Here is a 20,701-nt window from a genome sequence, read left to right on the forward strand (position 1 = left end):
TAATCACTGTTTTGGTCAGAACTAACTCCCTTTTGCCTTCTAGTTGAAACTCTACCTTTCATCAAAGCTTTGCTGACTTATTCAAAACATGTGGATTTGTTTTATTCCACTGTGTCCTTGCGCAGGCTCCCACCATGCCATCCAGAGATTCAAAAGGGTAGGCTAGGCAGGGCTGCTCTTCCAATAAAGGAAGGCAGAGGAGGCAGAACTGCTGGGAGCTTTATAAAGCTCAGGCTCAGAGTCAGCAGACACTACACATTGAAGACAGAATCAAAGATAGGGAATGCTCTTCCTCTGGAAATGATGGAATGGAGACAGTGAGGAGGGCAGACTTAAGGGCCATCCTTCAGACTGCCCCATCAAAGCAGAAGTCTATCTGTTCCATATCAAATTCTGCAGGCAAGTGGTTCAGGGCTGGCATGGGGCTCGGAATTTTCAGGAACTTCAGAGACTTCCATTTTACTGATTTGTGTGTATCCCCGTGGTCAAGGTTCACTCATGAACCAAGGCTATCTCCTCAGCTCTAGTTACAAGGTAAGAAAAAGGGACAAACTGAAAAGGTGGCAGAAGTCACATACCACCTGTCATTTACAGAGGGCTCCGAGAAGTTGTCACACCACATTTACTCAAGGTGCAGGCCTAGTTTCTTGAAAGGAAAATGACAGTATGATCTTTATCCTAACCAGCCTTGTATTCAGGACTCTTGATTTCAGGGACATTATTACTAAGAATGAGGCGCAATGATTTGTACACGGTTTACTCCAGACTATGAATTTGATACATACTTGTTGCTTTATAATAGTATGTTTATAAAATGATGTAGTATTCCCCTCTGTATGCTATGAATATGTTTTATTGCCATTGGTTAATAAAGTAGCTGTTTCGGGCAATGGCTTAGCAGAGTAAAACCATGTGGGAAATCAGAAGAGAGAGAGAGAGAGAGAGAGAGAGAGAGAGAGAGAGAGAGAGAGAGAGAGAGAAGGTGGAGTCAAAGAGATGCCGTGTAGCTGCCGAAAGAGAAAGACTCCCCCTGGAACCTTATCAGTAGGCCACAGCCTCATGGTGATACATAGATTAATAGAAATGGGTTAATTTAAGATGTAATAGTTAATAAGAAGCCTGAGCTAATAGACCAAGCGGGTGTTGTAATAAATATAGTTTCTGTGTTTATTCGGGTCTGGGCAGCCAGAAAATGAAATGCAATCTCTGCCTACAATAAAATGCTGGTTCTTCATTTTTTTTAAAAGGATAATAATTGTCAGTAAGATAAAACAGATGGTTCAAATGTATTTAACATCGGGACTGTTCTTTGAGACACCACAGATATGATACCATTATTCTTTCTGTCTGACTCATTGACCTCAATAAGCTTCTTTTATTAACGTATTTATTTATGGTTAGAAGGAGGGGTGTGTTTGTGGGGGAGTCCCTGTAACCTCCAGAGGCCTGTGGAGCAAAGATCTGAGGGAGGCAAGTTCAACATGGCTTATTAGCCTGCGTTGGTTCAAATCTGGAAAGCCTGACCCCAAGTGGTTTGTTTCAGGTATATTTAAGCACAGCACAACTTGGTGGAAAACTCTTCTGGTAATAATTAATTCAACTCCACGTGCACAACGAAGTATAAGTGAATCTCCTTGAGGAGCAAAGTAGGCTAAATGAAAGTTGGATGTGACTACATCAACACAGTTTGAAAAGTGCACGTGACGTCTTCTATAAAGACAGGATCTACAGACTGAATGTGAGAAGCAAGCTTACAATAAAGGTCTGCAGGAGGGACCAGACCTCACAGAGAGTGCACAGGAAGCACAGCCGCTCCCAGCCTTCTGGGCAGAGAGATGACAGGTCTTGCGTACACCTTCCCTCGAAGGAACAACCCTGTGTGCTCAACATCCCAGGTTTCCCTTGTGCTTATTTGTGAGCACAAGGACCTCCTGCCTCCTACATGAATGCATACCATGGCAGCAGTGTGCAGGTCAAAGGAGAGGAAAACCTACAGATATGAGTTCTCTCCTTCCATCACATTGATCCAGGGGCTGAGCTTAGGGAGTCATACTTGGTGGCCAGCACCTTTGGTTTTTGGAGACAGGGTTTCTCTGTAGCTTTGGAGCCTGTCCTGGAACTCACTCTGTAGACCAGGCTGGCATCGAACTCACAGAGATCCACCCAGATTCCCCCCACCCCCACCCTGAGTGCTGGGATTAAAGGCATGCGCCACCACGTCTGGCTTCTCCATAGGAATCAAATCACAGAGTCAGTACTAACGAAATTGACAGTCATGGCAAAGTGTTGCTCTACACCTATTACGACAGCCACATTACAGAAGGCTATGGAGAGATTCGAACTCTAGCCCACCTGATGGTAGAAATGTGAACCAACACTCCAGAATCATCCAGAGTTGCTTAAAAAGCTAAACACTCATTTATCATTAAGACCCGTCATCTCATTCCTCAGTGCCGACCCCAGAGAAACACCGAAATGTCTTCATACAGGAACCATCCATTCATTCACAGTCACGAAAGCCTAGGAACAACCTTGGGGCTGTACTTAGGCCAGCCAGTGCCCAGGTCTGTTATACCCAGGCCGTGAAATATGAGTCAGCAACAGAAAAAAATGAGTTATTGGTACATGCAGAAATGTGGATCTCAAAAAGAATTATGCTCTAGGGAAGAGGCCAGTAGCAAAACTACAGAGGGTCTGATTGCATTTGTGTAACATTCTGGAAAGAACAAGACAGTAACGACAGGGCATAGGTCAGCGGTTGCTGCAGGCTGGGAAGCGGGGAGGGGACATGACAAAAGGGTCCTAAGGAGCATTAACTGGCGATGGAAATGTTCTTTCTCTCAATCGCAGGGGTGGGCAGAGCATCACGGATGCTGCCAAATTCAAAGAAGGTATACCTAAAGTGAATGAATTTTATCATATACAAGTTATACTTAAGAAGAGACCTGACAAAGTTCTTGGCTAGTTTCCGCCCCCCTCACCCCTAACCCTACTTTCATCTCGAGTTACACAAGTGTGGTCAAATGCTGAAGGGAGGAATAATTGTGGTGTCAATTGATAAGTGCGACTTTCAGAAAATAATGCACTGAGTCACTTCCACCGTCAAAGGCTTATGGACGGCTTGCCATGAAACTTAACTTCAAAGAATTCATTACTTTTGTATTTTAATGTCTGCAGCTACACAATTTGAAACGGATAGAACTATTTAGGAAAATGCCTCTCTCTCAGCATCCTTGGATACCGCCTCTGACAAGTCTCGAGTCACGGTGTGTTGGACACTGATAGGTTAAAGGAAGTTGATTCTGTAAGGCAAAACGGTGTATCCTGGAACCAGGAAAGTGATGAGAAAATTCTGAATGAATGATTGACAGTCTCCCAGATTACAGACACAGTCCTTTGCTCTCAATACCATGTAGGCTTACCAAAGGCAGGAGGGACAATGGTTTACCTGAAGCAGGACTGTGGTGCTATGGTTGTGTGGTCCCAGAATGCCCTGGGCAGAGGCTAAAGGTCCAGAATAGACGGTCAGAGTTAAGGGATATGGGAAGAAATTGGCCTGGATGAGACAGACCTATTCCATGTTGTAAACAGTACGAAACCCCTCTGGAAAGCACGCTGAATTTACATGAATGTTGGGTTAAATTATATGTTCAACTCTGAGGAGTATGGGTAGGAATTGGGGTGGGCAGTGGAGATGTTTAGCCTTACTAGAACACTGTTGCAATGGTGAGAGGTGACTGATCAGGTCTCCAAATGAAAATCGGTTATTTTAGGATGGAGAGTGATAATTTGGGATGGGTATAGAGCCTTCTGTTCTTTAGGATAAAGTTCCGAGGAAGACAAGAGCATCTTAGAGAAGGTTTAAGATTTATTATTTTTAATGTTACTTATGAGCTGTGTCAATAACTGGATCAAGCCTCTTTAGGTGACTTCATCTATTTCGGCATCTTTTGGTCCACACCCCGTCTTCCCACCATACATTATCTTGTTAGTGTGGGCTTCCGGAAGGGTTGCTGAACAAGCCAGAGAAAGAGCCTGACATTTTTCAGTCCTAAAAGGCAAAAGTGTAGAAACTGTTAGGGCCGCCGGGTCTTAGGGAGATTCCGTCTCTGAGGCTAGGAACCAGAGAGCGTGTGTGTGAAGCTTTCTTAGAAAGGAGAGCGGTGATGAGCTAGGGAGATGACCAGCTGCTAAAGTGCTTGCCAGGCAACCACGAGCACCTGAGCTTAATCTCCAGGTCCTCTGTCAAAGCTGGGTGCTGCAGTGTTTGACTGCAGCCCCGGTGCGGGGCCGGAAGATCCCGGGAGCTTGCTGGTCACCCTGTCTAGCCTAATCAGTAAGCGCCAAGTTCATCAAGAGACCCTACCTCGAAACATAAGATGGACCTTGGCTGAGGAAGACACGTGCTGTGCCCTCTGCCCTCTGTATGCATGTACACACGTGGACATGCACCTAGACATATATGAAACCTTGCCCTCTCACGTCCCCATCCAAAAAAAAAAAAAAAGGTGAAGAAGAGAGTCATTACCCGCAGGAAGAAAGTAATTAGTCATGAGAAAATTATCCAAAGACATTCATTATGTCCAAAATTCTTAGTAAAGATGGGGTTTTGGATTAGTATAGAATGATCCAGACGATGAGGTCAAGTTACAGCAAAACGGAGAACGGGTTTAGAATTCCAAAGTCCTCTTGCATTTGGCGCCACCTGCTGGCCCGTGTCTGCTCCGTCTTACTTGGGTTTGGCACCTTTTCTTTTTCCTCCACGCAAATCCTAAACTAGACCAACAGTGAAAGGTGCAAAACGCAAGGGTCCCATGACAACTGGAGCACATGCTTGTCCTCCTTCTGAGTCCTCTATCTACTGGGTCTTCCGGCCACCTCCTGGTTAATTAGAGCTCTCTCTTCCTTGGCTGTTATTGGAGCTGGGAGCCAAGGTCATGAAGATCCATCCACCCCTCTGCCTCTTCACTGTTTGAGATAGGAAAAAGGTGGCTTCTTACACTTTAGCTGACCCTCTCTCGCTCACCATCACCAGAAGATAACGACACCATCCTTGACTGCTTTCAAAGGAGTACAAGATGGGAACCAGGAATCTAATCTGTGCACTAGATTCCAGGAGTCCTGTGTAGCTTCTTGCGTTGTTTTCTATATTATTTTGATAACCAAGAAAAATCACAAACACTTAGGTAATAAATAATCTCTGTCATTTGTCTGCCTCTCTTGAAGCATTCTCTACACCTTTAGTTCCCAGCTGGTAATACTCCACATCACCCTCTGTCACTAGCCTGCAGGCATGTTGAGGATAAGAGCAGGCTTTCATACACGGTCTGGTATCAGAGGGCTTGGTTCACTCATTCTGTTAAGCTAAAGTGTCATTCCAATGACTGAGCTTAATTTCAGTAGTGGAGTTAAATTGAAGTTATTTGTAGATGCAATAGATTATTCTAAAGCATTGTTGGATGGTGACAACATGTCGTCTCTTCCCTTCCTGAGAACAGTCATAAGAAAGATCATCATATCATACAGATGAGAACATGGAACTTATTTTCAGTAGGTCTTTTGTCTTCTTAGAGCAAAATTATTTTAAAAAAACAGTAAACTAAATGAACTAATTTCAGACATATATTCGGCTTCACAGCTAAAATTTGGTTTTGTACTATTTTCACAGTGGTAGGTGTATCAGTCAGGGTTCCCTAGAGCAGTGGTTCTCAATTTGTGGGTCACACCCCCCTTTGGGGGTCAAATGACTCTTCCACAGGGTTGCCTAGGACCATCGGATAGCATAGATATTTATATTATGATTCATTAACAGCAGCAAAATTAGTTATGAAGAAGTAACAAAAATAATTTTATGGTTTAGGGGTCACCACAACATGAGGAACTGTATTAAAGGGGTGCAGCATGAGGAAGAGTAAAAACCACTGGCCTGGAGGGTTCCTAAGAGTCACTGGTTTTAAGTCCACACTAGAAGGCTAAAGGGGTTGGGTTCTGTGCTGGCAAAAGATGGCAGCAGCAGAGGAGGTAACAGCAACAGGGTAGCTGAACCCACACAAACAGAGCAGATGAACTCATCAGCAGGATGTGAAGGTGAGCAGGCACCAAAGAAAAGTGTCTTCCTTCCACTTCCTTCTATCAGGGCCTTAGGGGAAGGCGCCACCCACACAGAGAATGGGTCTTTTCATTTTAAATAACCCACTCACAACTGTATGCCCAGAGGCTGGTTTTGTGGGTGATTTTAGATCTTGTCAAGCTCACCATTAATATTAATCAGTCTTGAAAATCATGGTGATATGCTAACAAATGTGTAGTCATTCTGTTTCCTGAAAACAAATCCTGATGTGTAGGGTCTGCCCATTACTGAGATGTAAATACTCTCACCATGGCTTTTTACCCAAATTACCATGTGACATCACTGAACAGGGACAGAAAATAGAAGCAAGTTATCTTTCCCCAGCTCCTGGGAGCAGGTTCTACACACCTCTGGGTAGTTCAGCCCACGCTGACCCCGGCCCGGCCGGTGGCTGATGTTGTCCTTTGGTCTTCAGTCAACCAACTGATATTTATTGAGCAGCTATTGTACAGTGAATACCAAGAGACAAAGATATGCAACTTTTGTGGGACAAATAGGAGCTGAAAAAATAAACATAACACCCAGATCGCGGGGTACCCCTAAAACCCACCACAGTCACAGAGGTTGAGATTAGAGAGTGCCAAGCCCAGTTGGATAGGATTTTTATCACCGTAGAGGTTGGATTTCACAGTAGAGGGGATTTCCAGGGTTCAGGACTCTGATTGGCTGACATTGGTCTAGGGGTCTTGGCAAAGGGGAATTGGTGAGTCCTGGGCTCAGGGAAAGTCTGGAAATCTTATCTAATCTTATCTAATGGTTGGAATGTCAGGTACTTCCCTTTAGATGCTGGCCCTCACTGGGTGGTGTCAGTTTATGGCTTTTCCTGGAACCTGGCTCCATGTGGCCTAGGCCCCACAAGAACAGAAACAGGACCGGTCAGTACGAGGATACTTGAGAGGGTGAGGGATAAGTAAGGCTGGACTGGCTGTCCAGTGTGAGCTTCTCGAAGAAGAGGACTTTGGAGGGAAGTGGCTGAGCGAGACTTCTGGATATCTAGAGCCAGGATATTGGTTTTTCTTTGTTTGTTTTGCTTTTGTTTTCGTTTTTCTGAGACAGAGTTTCTCTGTGTATTCTTGGCTGTCCTGGAACTCACTCTGTAGACCAGGCTCTCCTGGAACTCACAGAGATTCTTTTGCCTCTGTTTCCCGAGTGAGTGCGGGGATTAAAGGCAAGTGCCACCAGCACCCAGTGGACCTTCCTCTTCTTCTGAGGACACTGTTCCTCTTGGAGTAAAAACACATCCTGACACAATATGCCCTTATCTCTACCAACTGTACATAACAATGGCCTTATTTTCCAACGTAGCCTCACCCACCCTCATTTCTGATGACTTGATTTATTTTTTTTTTCTTCATAATGGTACAAGAGCAATAATCATCCTGCAGAAGCCATATATTGAATTCTGAGTGTTTCCTCAGACTAACCATATACAGCATGTCACACTCTGGGTTGTTGGGTAGCAGCCATGGTTGTAGCTCCTTCCTAGGCCCTAGCCATGAGGATGAATGGCTCATAGCCTACACTGTACTGTCTCTGGGCTAGATATAGTGAATACATTTTCAGCTTAGGACATTTTCTTTTTTCTTTCTTTTATTCTTTCTTTTCTGTTTTCTTTTTCTTTCTTTATTTCTTTCTCCTTTTTTTTTTTTTTTGAGACAGGGTTTTTCTGTGTGACAGACTTGGCTGTCCTAGAACTCACTCTGTTGACCATGCTGGTCTCGAAATCCACATGCCTCTGCCTCTTGAGTGCTGGGATTAAAGGCATATGCCACCATCCAGCTGATATTTTAATTTATAATGTACTTATTATGACAAAAATCATGTCACACACCAAAGAATATCTACAGTGTCAGACTCTGAGGTTCTTAGGGAGAGGACTTTTAAAATTCTTGACTGGGCATGGTGGCACATGCCTTTAATGCCATCACTCAGGAGTCAGAGGCAAGCAGATCTCTGAGTTTGAGGCCTGCCTGGTCTATGGAGTGAGTTTCAGGACAGTCAGGACTACACAAAGAAACCCCATTTTGAAAGATAAGGAAGAGAGGGAGAGAGAAAGGGAGAGAAGAAGAAGAAGAAGAAGAAGAAGAAGAAGAAGAAGAAGAAGAAGAAGAAGAAGAAGAAGAAGAAGACGACGACGACGAAGAGAGAGAGAGAGAGAGAGAGAGAGATTGAGGGAGAGAGAATTTAACTTGTTACAACTTAGAAAGAAGAATGAAAAATCTCGGTCTTTGTGTCAGCGATCTGAGGAGGCCTCAGATGCAGTGAGCTCTTTTGGGGTGGGGTGGAGTGGGAAAGATCAAGATTTTCAAAGAACACAAAATCATAGCCACATAGACAACTAGCTTATTGTTCTACCACTGAAAAGGGAGCAGAGCCTAAATTATTGTAAATTTATGTGGATTACATCACAATAAGCCAGAGGAAAAACTCTTTTTATTAGAAAATCTAATAACTCTGAACACAGTATTCTGCTTCGTGAGTGAGACCTTGAACAATCTGCATCCGTAGGAGGCTCTAAACACTCATCAGAAACACTTTTGTGTTTCAAAGCCACCTTTGCACCCAGATAGTTTAACACTGAGGATGGGGGCAGAGTGGGGGGAAGGTTCTTTTGGAAACCAGGGAAAGCTTTCTGAATGCTAGGGAGATGGAGCTCGCTCTGTGGGTAGAGGTCTGCACAAATGCTTGCTCACCATGTAAATTAGTTGTGGGCGCCACATCCTGGCAATAGCGCAGTTGACTTAATGTTCGGAACTTTTGGTCCTTTTCAAGCAGGTCCATCTTAGGGATTACTGGATGGTACAGACCAAAGCCTGTTCAAAGTGTGATAAATAAAGGGACAGTTCTACAGAAAAACTCTGGGGTGTCTCCCTCAACCCGGTGGAACCTGGGAGGCTGGGCTCCAAAGTGACCAGCAATAAAGAATCTAAGACAGCCACTCCAGGTCCACAGCCTGCCCCCACCCCCAGGAGGTCAAAGGCTCCTGCTTTGGGTTCACTCTATGTATTGGCTTCCTGCACCCACTTCTAGTTGGCCACTTGCCTCAACTTGGCTTGCCATGCCACCTACAATGGCATGCATCTCTAGACTGTTGGCAGAAGTTGCTAGTTAGTTCCTGGTTGCTCAACCCTGAAATAATCACACAGAAACCATATGATTTGCAATACTGTTTGGTCAATAGCTTAAGTGTATTACTGGCTAACTCTTTTATCCTAAACTAGCCCATCTCCATTAACCCATTTCTATTAATCCATGTACTGCCATGTGGCTGTGGCTTAGCAGCAAGGTTCCCGTTCGTCTGTCCCTGGCAAGGGGAGGGGGCTACACTGCATCTCTCTGATTCTGCCTTCTTTCTCCCAGCATTCAGTTTAGTCATGTCAGTGCCCCCTGCCCTGCCCCCGCCTAGCTCTACTCTATCCTATCACAGGTCAAGGCTGGTTCTTTATTCATTAGCCAATAAAAGCAACACATATACAGAAGAACTTTCCACATCTGAGTGTATATCAATATAGAAAAACAAGAGGACCTGGTTATGTGTTCATCATCTCTAGAACTTGTGTTCACATATTTGGAGGAAGCACTCGATTGTTCATTCTGGGTCTAACCAACATCATCACAGCAAAATGCTAACAGTCCCTTCAGGGCAAGTGCTTATTGAGATTCTAGCTTCAATCACTTGCTCTTATGAACCACCACAGGGAGTAAAGACCTCACTCTCTCTGCAGCTTAAAATGCATTGGTGATGAGAGAGAGAGAGAGAGAGAGAGAGACACCCCGTAAACCTGCATCTGCATGTGGTGTCAGCTAGCTAATGACTATAGTGACTGGGCTTAAAAAGGGTGTTCCAGCATTCTAATGGAATGCTCCTCTTTGGAGTCAGCCTGAGCCAGGCCATACACTGATTTTTTTTTTTTTTTGGTTTTTTGAGACAGGGTTTCTCTGTAGCTTTTGAAGCCTGCCCTGGAACTAGCTCTTGTAGACCAGGCTGGCCTTGAACTCACAGAAATCTGCCTGCCTCTGCCTCCTTCAGCAAATCCTACCGGTGTGCACCACCACAACTGGATCTTTTTTCTTTCTGTTTGGCTTTGGTTTGGTTTTGGTTTTCATGAGAGGGTTTCTCCGTGTAACAGCTCTGGCTGTCCTGGAACTAGCCCTGTAGACCAGGCTGGCCTCAAACTCACAGAAATCTGCTTACCTTTGGTAAAGAAAGGCGAGTGCCACCACCACCTGGTGATCCTTTTTGACTGTAACGACAATAAAAGGCTTCATCCCCTTCTGGACCTCAGCAGAAGCCAGGACACATGCTGCATTAGCCTTTCTGCTAGTAGCGAAGACTCTTCAGTTATTCACCAGCGCTGCCCAGGGCTGACTGAGAGCTTAGTGTGGGCTGAGTGTGAGGGGCCTGTGCCCCTGTCTGCAGTCGAACTTTGTTTGGCCAATAAAGTGAATGATACTCTATTAGATGATAGCAACCACTGTAGTTAACCTTAAAAAAATATTTTAAATTTTATTTTAGATAGAGCAGACAGAGTCTCATTGAGAATAGCCTGAAAGTCTCTATGTATTAGCCTGGAACTCAAGTTCTGTACCCAAGTTTAAAGGCAGGTTCCACCCTGTCCAGCAATTTTTTTTCTTTTTTTTTTTCTCAGTTAAATGTCACTTCACCAAGTGTGTATTATCTCATTTAATCACCCATGGAAAAGATCCTCATTTTATAGATGAGGAAACTAAACTTAGCCAAAAGCTCAAGTAATTTGCCTGTGATTCCTTAGCTGGAAAGTGATGATTCCAGATTTGGACCTGGGGGCAATTACTTACATGCATGAGTGCACTGTCAGACACTTCAGGTATTTTCAGTATCTGGGACTTCTAACTGCTCTTAGCGTTTTTCCTGGGATAGAAACGGAAAGGTCCATGGAGATGTCCTCCATTTCCATTGATCTGATTCACTGATGTTTATACTTCAGACTAATAAGCAGGAAGGGTTTTCAGCCAAAGATTCCTTAAGCAGAGGATCTGAGAGAGTTACAGCTTCTTCACCATCACCATACACAACTTACCTTTCCAAAGAAGACACAGCAAGCTTTAGGGCATTCCGCTTCCGTGTCGTGCACATTTGTTTAGCTAAGAGGCAACGTTGAACCCCAAGCCAGATTTCCAGAGGCCCTTGGGATGCTCAGGGAGTCTGAGAGACTACAAAGTAGTTGTGATCTGTGAATTACCGTCTGCTCATTGGTAAAAGAAAACAAAAAGGACATTAATGTATGGGGGTGGAGGAGGTGGGGTCTTAGGCTCATTGTAGGAAATGTCCCTAAAGGTCTCAGCTAAAATCTCCTAAATCAACCCCTATAACACTTGCAACTTCTTTTCCATTAAGCAGAGTTAGCCACTCCATCCAGTGTTCTATAATGTTCCTCAGACGAATGCTCATTAAATGAGCTGTTGTCCCGCAGTCGTATTCTTATTGTGAATTCATGACCCATGAACTCCTACAGGTAAAGGATTTCTGTGTTCTGGGCACTGCTGAAACCCTATTGCCCAGGCACTTTGTTATAGAGTGGACATTTGTAGTGGTCATTAGTAAAGGCCAGATAAAAGGAAGAGAGATGGCCTTACTAGTGACCTAAGAGATGATAGTCTTCTCTGGCTACTTTGGAAAGTTTTTCAATTGCCAGCGTCCCTATTTCTAGGATTAAATCTCTATAAAATGTCTAAAACTCTTGCCATCAGAAGAGGAATCTGTCATGTGTGTCATCATTTTATGACTTGGTACTGAGTACAAGGTCATTTATTCTTGATCACTTTGCAGATTCACAAACTGAGTCTCTGATTTTCCATCTCTCTCTTTCTCTCTCTCTTTCACACACACACACACACACACACACACACATACACACACACACATATATACACACACATACACACATGCATACACACATACATACACATATACACACATGAGCAAACACACATACACACATGCACACACATGCACACACATACACACACCACACACACACACACACACACACACACACATCCATAACAAGCACTCTCACAAAAGTTTATATCTCATATGTTTTATCTACCATAAAGTCAAACTGAATTTCATTTCAGGTTAGTTTGCCATTTCCACATAAAATATTATCAGAAGTGAAATTTATTCAGGTAATCATAGATTTTCTAATAGATTTTAGTCATGAAGCTAGTAATCTTATTGTACACAGATCTGTGTGCTTTGGAAGCATGCCGTTATCTAAGTTATAGTTTGAATTGGTGTTGTAAGTATAAAGGCGACATCTCAGGTGACAGTGACAGCATCAGTTTCCAGACTTAGAGCCGGTGCAGATGGAAATCCCAGTCATCAGCATGGTTATGGTTACAAGCGACAGAAAGCTGGCTTCCAGAAAAGAGTGTTTATTGGGATACATAGCAGAAAACTTCAAAGAAAGACTTTCCTTCCATCTCACATGGATCTAGCTGTTTCATTTCTCAGAATCCATCTCTTACTTCTGCTTTGAGTTTTACTGGTTTTACTCTGAGGTATGCTTTCTCCATCTGTGTCTTTACTGAGGCTATAGTTTCAAGACAAAGAAAAAAAAAAGATTAACTCCGTCTTATTCTGTCTTCCTTGCTCACCAAATCCCAGGAATATGCAGCTCCTGCACCAGTTGAGAAGCTACAAGCGTGGGGTTGATGCTCCAATTTTATAGTCACGCTACACACTGAAATATGGCTGTGATAGCGAAGCTGACTCCACCCAAAACTCACCAGGGAAAAGTACCATGCTGCTTATGGAATGGAAGCTCCCATGACAGAAACCGGTGGCTACTGCTTATTTCTGTGTATTTGAGTCAAATAAAATTTTATTTGGGTTATTTTGTGTGTTCATATTTACCAGTATTTCTTTGTTTTGTTTTGTTTTTTGAGACAGGGTTTCTCTGTAGCTTTAGAATATGTCCTGGAATTTGCTCTTGTAGACCAGGCTAGCCTCAAACTCACAGAGATCTGCCTGCCTCTGCCTCCTGAGTGCTGGGATTAAAGGCGTGCGCCACCACCACCCGGCCATATTTACCAGTATTTCTAAAGGCGCTTTTGGTATAATTAGCTGGCCTTTCAGCAACAGTGTGTGACATTTTGCTATGGTAACACTGAAGGGCTAAGATAATACCCATCACCTAGATAAAGAACTTCACAGTTGATCTCCATCTATTGCTCAATATTCTTGCTTCCTTCATCTGGGTTCAGTCCCCAGGTATAATTAACAGGAAATGGATATAACTTGGAGAAACTCTGTAAAAGCATTTGCTTTTCCTATTGGATTACAGCACACAAAACACTTGACAATTCACTTTCTCTCAGGCAACTCTGAGATCACAAAGCAAGAGGAAGCTAGCTAATGTTCTAGCATGGAGTGGCAAGAGGCCTGTGGTGGTTTGAAATAAAATATCCCCCAAAGGGAGTAGCACTATCGGGAGGTGTGGCTTTGCTGGAATAGATATAGTCTTGTTGGAGGAAGTGTGTCAATGTGGGAATGGGCTTTGAGGTCTCCTATGCTCAAGCTGCACCCATTGACACAGTTCACTTCCTGTTGCCTGCCAAGCAAGATGTAGAACCCTCAGCTACCTCTCTAGCATTGGATTTGCCTGTATGCCACCATTCTCATGGTGATGATAATGGACTGAGCCTCTGAAACTGTAAACAAGCCACAGATGCTTTCCTTTATAAGGTTTAACATGGCCTTGATGTCTCTCTCTCTCTCTCTCTCTCTCTTTGCTGTTTCAAAAGACTTTATTTTTACTTGGTCCAAGACTTGAGAGGGGCTCCAGGGCATTACAAAGCTGCCTAGTGGCTTCTTGAGAGGTTGGGGTGAAGGTCCTGAGGCTGGCTGGTGCAGAGCAGAGGTGGGAGCCCCTCGGAAGGAGAGGCCCCCTAGTCATGCTTGAGAGTGAGCCGCTCAAAGAGGTACTCGCCCAGAGATGCCTGGGGCCCAGCAGCCAACCTGCGGAGGTTGGTCAGGTGGTTGCCCATCTTCTTGATGACCTTGACCTCCTCATCCAAGAAATGGTTTTCAAGGAAGTCACAGAGATGAGGATCTGTGCGAGCAGAGTCCAGGGAATGAAGATCCAAGAGGGCCTGGTTCAAGTTCTTCTCCAAGGCCAGGACAGCTTCCATGGCCTCCTGGGTTTTACCCCACTTATCTTGAGATGGCTTCTGCACATCCTGAAAGAGTGCATGGCCTCCACGATCGTTCTGCAACTTGAGGAGACGCTTGGCGCTCTCGCTCTACTCCTCGGTCAGTTCAGGGAAGAGTGGCCTACACCCTCCAGAGCCATGTCATTCCGATCAAAATAGTAACCCAGCGAGAGGTAGGTGTAGGAGGCCCGCAGGTGCAGGTTGACCAGGCGGTTCACGGCAGCCTCCACTTCGGTGGAATAATTCTGACGAACCTGGGAGGTCATGGCTGTGATGCAGTCTGGAGCTACCCGCAAAGAGATGGTGCTGGCTGGTCCTGGGAGCTGAAGGTGGCGAGGAGATGGTCCCGGAGGCTGAGACTGCAGATGAGGAGCGGTGGAAGCTAACAAAGGGAGGCCCCGGGTCTGTTTCGTCCAAACATTGTTGAAGCAAGACACAGATCCACCGGATCTCCGAGGGCTGCTCTTGATGTCTCTTGACAGCAATAGAAACCTTAGACAAGGCTCATGAGTTTCTACTCCTGAAGAGCCGAATATTGTTGATGGCTTCTGGAGGAGGGAGAGTCAGTTCTCTTTAATGGTGTGGCTCCTGATAGGTATACCATGCTTCAATGTACAGCTCCACAGCCAGGAGTATACAGGGAACATCAATTAAATAGATGGGTATTTTTTAAAAGGAGGACACAAAGTTGGGGGGGTATAGGTAGGTAGAGATGGGTCTAGGAGGAGTTAAGGGTAAGAGTTGGGGGTGAATAGGATCAAAGTACATTATATAAAATTCTCAAAGAACCCCCAAATATTTTTAAAGTACATTTCAAAAAAATCCCACAACAACCCACAAACATGTATACAATAAAAATTAAGCAACAAAACCAAACATCTCCCTCTGTTCTTGACTGTTAAAACTATTTCCACAGTATAGAGATATTGGATGGCAGGACTAGATGTCCTTTGAAGCTCAAATGAATTATTACATCTCATAAAAATGTAATAATATTAAATTATATAAGTGTATACCAAAGATATCCATAACCATGCCTTGGCATACATTCCCACCCTCTTTCCCAACCCCCACTAAATAAATAAATAGATGTAAGAAAATTAATGAATTTCAACTTTAATATTCAAGGGCCTTGTATCTTACATCTTGATTTTTTTTAAAGATTTGTTTATTTATATATTTTATGTATATGGTACTTTGTCTGCATGCATATCTGCACACCAAAAGAGGGTATCAGACAGTTGTGAGCTGCCATGTAGGTGTTGGGAATTGAACTCGGGACCTTCGGGAGAGCAATGAGTGCTCTTAACCACTGTGTCATCTCTCCAGCCCCACATCTTGATATTTAACATTTAAAAAAAAAATGTTAGGTTTATTTATTTATTTATTCATTCATTTATTTATATATTTAAAGAGTTTATTTATTTATTTATTTATTCATTCTTTATTCAGTGTTCTGCCTACATGTATGCCTGCAGGCCAGAAGAGGGGCACCATATCTCATTATGGATGATTGTGAGCTACCACGTGGTTGCTGAGAACTGAACTCAGGACCTCTGGAAGAGCAGCCAGTGCTCTTAACCTCTGAACCATTTCTCTAGACCCCTAACAGACAGGTTTTTTTTTTTTTGGAAAAATGTGTAACCAACGGATTAATTCTGTCGTTCTGTGATGTAGTTTCAACAATACTGCCACATAATGTTTTTTCCTTTAAAAAAGGAATTTTCTATCCAACCCGGCACTGCATTTTTACACATGCGTCATCTCTGCCCCTAGGGGGAGCTCCAGCCTCCTCTACAAATCACCTCATCCCCTTTCTGCAATTTTTTTCCCCTTGTTTTCTTTTTACTTTGCATCCAAGAGGAATCGAGGCAACTCTGTTAAGAGCAGATTTCTGAGTGTGTTTCTTGAAGTGTGGATCTTCTGATCACCTGTCCAGGGTTTCTGCTGACACTAAGAAAGTCTCTGGGTGGATTTTGCTGTCCATATTAAATGGATTCAGCAGGCCATCTAAGTGCTTCGCAGGTGCCAGGCACCTGAATGCTGGTATAGAGCGTAAACAAGCGATAGAAGTTGCTTAGATATATACACCCTGGTGTCTTTGACTAGCTCTGCCTTGATCCATAGAAAGAAATCTTAAAAACAGGTTCAACCTTAGGCTTATCCAGCCTCCAGAATCCTAGCAATGTAAGGTGTTCTAAGTCATTTCTATTTTGGCAAGGATGGGTACTTAAATATACACTACCATTGAGTTAACATATGTTCCTTCCCTCCTGACCCTCATATGCCCTAGACAAAGCTAATTGTCCCAAGGGGGGGGGCATTTGATCAGAAGAGCCCATCCTCTGGGTTGATGAAATTCTAACTGGCTCTACAGAGACCTTGATCATCACCATGGACCAATGAGATTCACACTCCTTAGAGATCTTAACAATGCGGTACTGAATTGGTTTGCCACAGCTGCTATGACAGATACCAGAGATGGTGTGGTAGCTTAAATAACAGAACTTAATCTTCTCACCACTCTGAGTATTAAAAACTTGCCATCAAGGTGTTAATAATGATGGCTTCTTCTTCTTCTTCTTCTTCTTCTTCTTCTTCTTCTTCTTCTTCTTCTTCTTCTTCTTCTTCTTCTTCTTCTTCTTCTTCTTCTTCTCCTCCTCCTCCTCTTCCTCCTCTTCCTCCTCCTCCTCCTTCTCTTCCTCTTCCTCCTTCTTCATTTGTTTGTTTTTTTAAGACAGGACTTCATGTAGCCCTCACTGTATTGAACTCACTCTGTAGACCAGACTGGCCTCCAACTCAGAGGTCCTCTTGCCGGTGCCTCCTGAGTGCTGGAATTAAAGGCACGTGCCACCACTGCCCAGCCGTTGGTTGCTTCTGAAACCTCTCCCTTTGGAATGTAGAGGACCACCTTCCTCCCAGGTTTTCACTTTGTCTTACCTCTGCGTGTCTGTGCCCTAATCTCCTTTCATGAGGACACCACTCATGTCACATTTGCTTTCATGAGGCCACCAGTCGTGTTGGGTTTCCTTTAATGAGGACACCCATCATGTTTCATTTGCAGTCTTTTTTTCTAAGGTCCACGTGTTAACTTAGTCACCCTGCTAGAGACCCTGTCTCCAAATACTGCCACATTCTGAGGCATAGGGTTTAGGAGCTCAGCATATGAATTTGCAGAAGGCACAATTAAGTCTGTAATCGATACAAGGAGAAGGGTCTCTTAGTGATGGGAAGTAGATACTGCCTTGTATGAAGAATGTGAAAGAAGCAGGAACTTTTAGGAGTTGGAAATGTGCAGGGATGGATGTATAAACTATACTTTAAACCCATATTATACAGTATTCATTGAGTTAATACCTAGTTCATTGGCTTGGGCAAGAATATTAGTCATGACCACAAAAGCACATGTGACAATAGCAAATATAGGCAAATGGACACCAAAGGAAACTATTCAGCTGGGAAATATAGACAAACCACAATCTGGCATAAGGACTACAATATTAAAAAAAACTCAGTTCAGTAGTAAGGAAACAAACTGTTTTATTAAAAATGGACAAAGTATGCTGGAGAGATGGCTCAGTAGTTGAGAACATTAGATGCTCTTCCAAGATCTAGTTTCAATCCCCAGCTCCCACATGGTGGCTCACAGGCATAACTCACTCCAGTTATAGGCTATCTGAGCCCTCCTCTGGCCTCCTTGGGAACAAGGTACATCTGTGGTGCATCAAAATGTTTGGACTAAACATTCATACACAAGAGATATCAAGCAAAAATTTTAAGATGGGCCAAGGTTGTGAGCTGACATTTATTCAGAAGGCCTACTAGTACAAGAATGAATGTTTAACATAACTAATCATTAGGTAAATACAAATTAAAACAACCATAAAATACCACCCCATAATGGTTAGAGTGGCTTTTATCAAAAAAAAGACAAAAATGAATGCTGGGACCACAGCATGGCTCAGTTAGCAAAAGTAACAGCTGCCTGGTTTGAGGAGCTTAGCTCAATCTCCAGGACCCAAATGATGGAAGGAAATGTATATCTGCTGGGTAACAGTTTCCTCCTAGACTGAAACACTTCATCCTGTGGGGAAGTTCCTTAAATCAGAGGGCAAGCAACTCAAAATAGCTTCAGGAAGTCCCTGAAACTGAGCAGATTCATTAGCCCCCACCCCCAGAGTAAGCCATAAAGTCAAACTGCAAAGAAGACCCTGAAACCAGCCAAACTGCCTAGAAGAGGTTTAGACCAACTGAATCGCTCAGAAAAAACACTCTCCCACCGACTGAGCTGCCTGCAGGCTGTGTACTGTCCTGTAGGTTCCCAGTTTTTGTGAGTTCTTATTCACATTTGGGTAGGTTTTGGTGATGTAGCTGTCTTTAAATCATTTCCACTTCTCTAAGTAATCCCTTATCCATACTCCTGTAAGCAACCCAAATGAAACTCATTGTTCACCAAATTGGACTTTAGTGGTATCTGTACTTTGCCTGGTTGTAGACTCCCTGTCTGGGATGAGTAGATATGTGTATTGTATCTCCCCAGGAAGATCTTGTCACATGATAATACCCTCCACAAATGAATTAAAAAAGTAATAAGTAAAAGCCATGAATTGTAAACACTGACTAAAATGTAGAGAGAAGGGAATGCAGCCATTTGTGACAACATGAATCGATCTGGATGACATCATGCTAATTGAAATCAGCCAGATATAGAATGATAAATATCATATGATCTTACATAGGAGTCTGAACAGACTACCCTCATAATTAAATGGTTTCCAGAGATCAGCAGGGCATGCTGAGCGTGGTGGTGTTGATCAAAGGATACAAAATTTCAGCCAACAGGGAGAGTAGATTTTAAGGCTTATGCACAATAGAGTAACAATTGTCTATAATAATATATTACAATTTCAAAAATAATAGCGAACTTAAATACCTAGCATAAAAATAAGAAATAGTATATATTAATAAATTTGATTCAGTTATGCTGTACTGTAAACATTTATAAAAACACTACCCAGTATTCCATAAATGTCTAAAATTATGATTTGTCAATAAAAATAATAATAATGTAAATTTTGTCAATTAAACTTAATTTAAAACATGCTCAGAGTAGCTCAGGTGATGATGACGCATGTCTTTAATCCTAGCACTCTGGAGGCAGAGGCAGGAAGATCTCTGTGAGTTGAGGCCAGCCTGGTCTACAAAGTGAGTTCCAGGACAGACAAAGCTGTTATACAGAGAAAACCTATCTCAAAAAAACAAAAGAAAAAAAAAAGCTCACTGTAGCAGGGCATGGTGGCACATGCTTTTAATCCCACCCAGCATTTGGAAAGCAGAGGCAGGCAGATCTCTGAGTTCAAGGTCAATTTGGCCTACTTAGTGAGTTCCAGATCAGCCAGGGCTACACTGGGAAAGCCTGTCTTGAGAAACAATAAAAAACTCAGTGTGAGGTTGTTGGGTCAAAATTATCTCAGGGCCTGTACCTCAAGGCTTGTAGGACAAAGAAAAGCCTGGCTCGAGTTTGAGGGAACCGAGTGAGAATGAGACAGAAAAATCTAGGTAGATGCTCCTCCAGCCGGAGGGAGGGCTTGGCTGTTTCTCATTGGATGGAGGTACCCCCACATCACACCATGTCACTTCACCTATATAAGCTGATGCTTACAGTAATAAACTGAGTTACTGCTTTGACTTGACTCCCTATCGTGTCAGATTGTCCTGCATTGCAGGGCTGCGGAAAGGGCCGACAGCACACTCATCTTTCTCTGGGGAATAAGGAGGCTAAGGAAGCCTAGCATGAGGCTAAGAATTCATTGACTCTCATTTCACCCATTTCGGTGAGAAAACTGAAGGTCAGAGAACTTAGGCACTTTGCCCACATTGAAGAATTTTGTAGCAGAACCGAGGTTTGAACTCAAATCTCAAAGTCAATGTGGCTTGAAAGCAGAAGAGGAGTAAGGGGCAGAGTGGAATCCCTATGGCTGACCAGGCTTAAAGAATATGGAGGTCCTTCAGATGGCAATTAACGCCTTCAGGGTGATGGTGCGTGATGTTTGGGTGGAATGTGATTTTTGCATAAAACTGCAAGAAATCTATAATTACTTTTAGAGAACAGATTGCTTGAAGGGGAAAGGAAAGATTGAGATACACTAATATTTCTTGTTCTCCAGCGTGCTTTTAAAACTTGTTCTGAAGCTAGTCTTAAAATTGGGGGGAATTTGAGACAACGTCAGCACTGCAGACAAATGTACGTTTTCCTGGTCTTTAACACCTACTTCAAGTCTGTTCAGATATGTATATCTCATTTTCTGAGCACCTAGACGTATTGGAAGTCAATAATGAGCAAGATACAGTCTCCTCTCATGAAGTTTGTGATGC

The 20,701-nt window shown here is 43.3% G+C and overlaps 1 pseudogene; it reads right to left on the bottom strand.

Annotated features, from left to right (window-relative positions):
• Positions 1-13,908: 13,908 nt before the first annotated feature.
• LOC148118899 (ferritin light chain 1-like) lies at positions 13,909-14,765 on the bottom strand (annotated as a pseudogene).
• Positions 14,766-20,701: the final 5,936 nt, after the last annotated feature.

This window comes from Myodes glareolus, chromosome 19 (genome assembly GCF_982192425.1).
Source record: "Myodes glareolus chromosome 19, mMyoGla1.1, whole genome shotgun sequence".
In the NCBI taxonomy this organism is placed as follows: Eukaryota; Metazoa; Chordata; class Mammalia; order Rodentia; family Cricetidae; genus Myodes; species Myodes glareolus.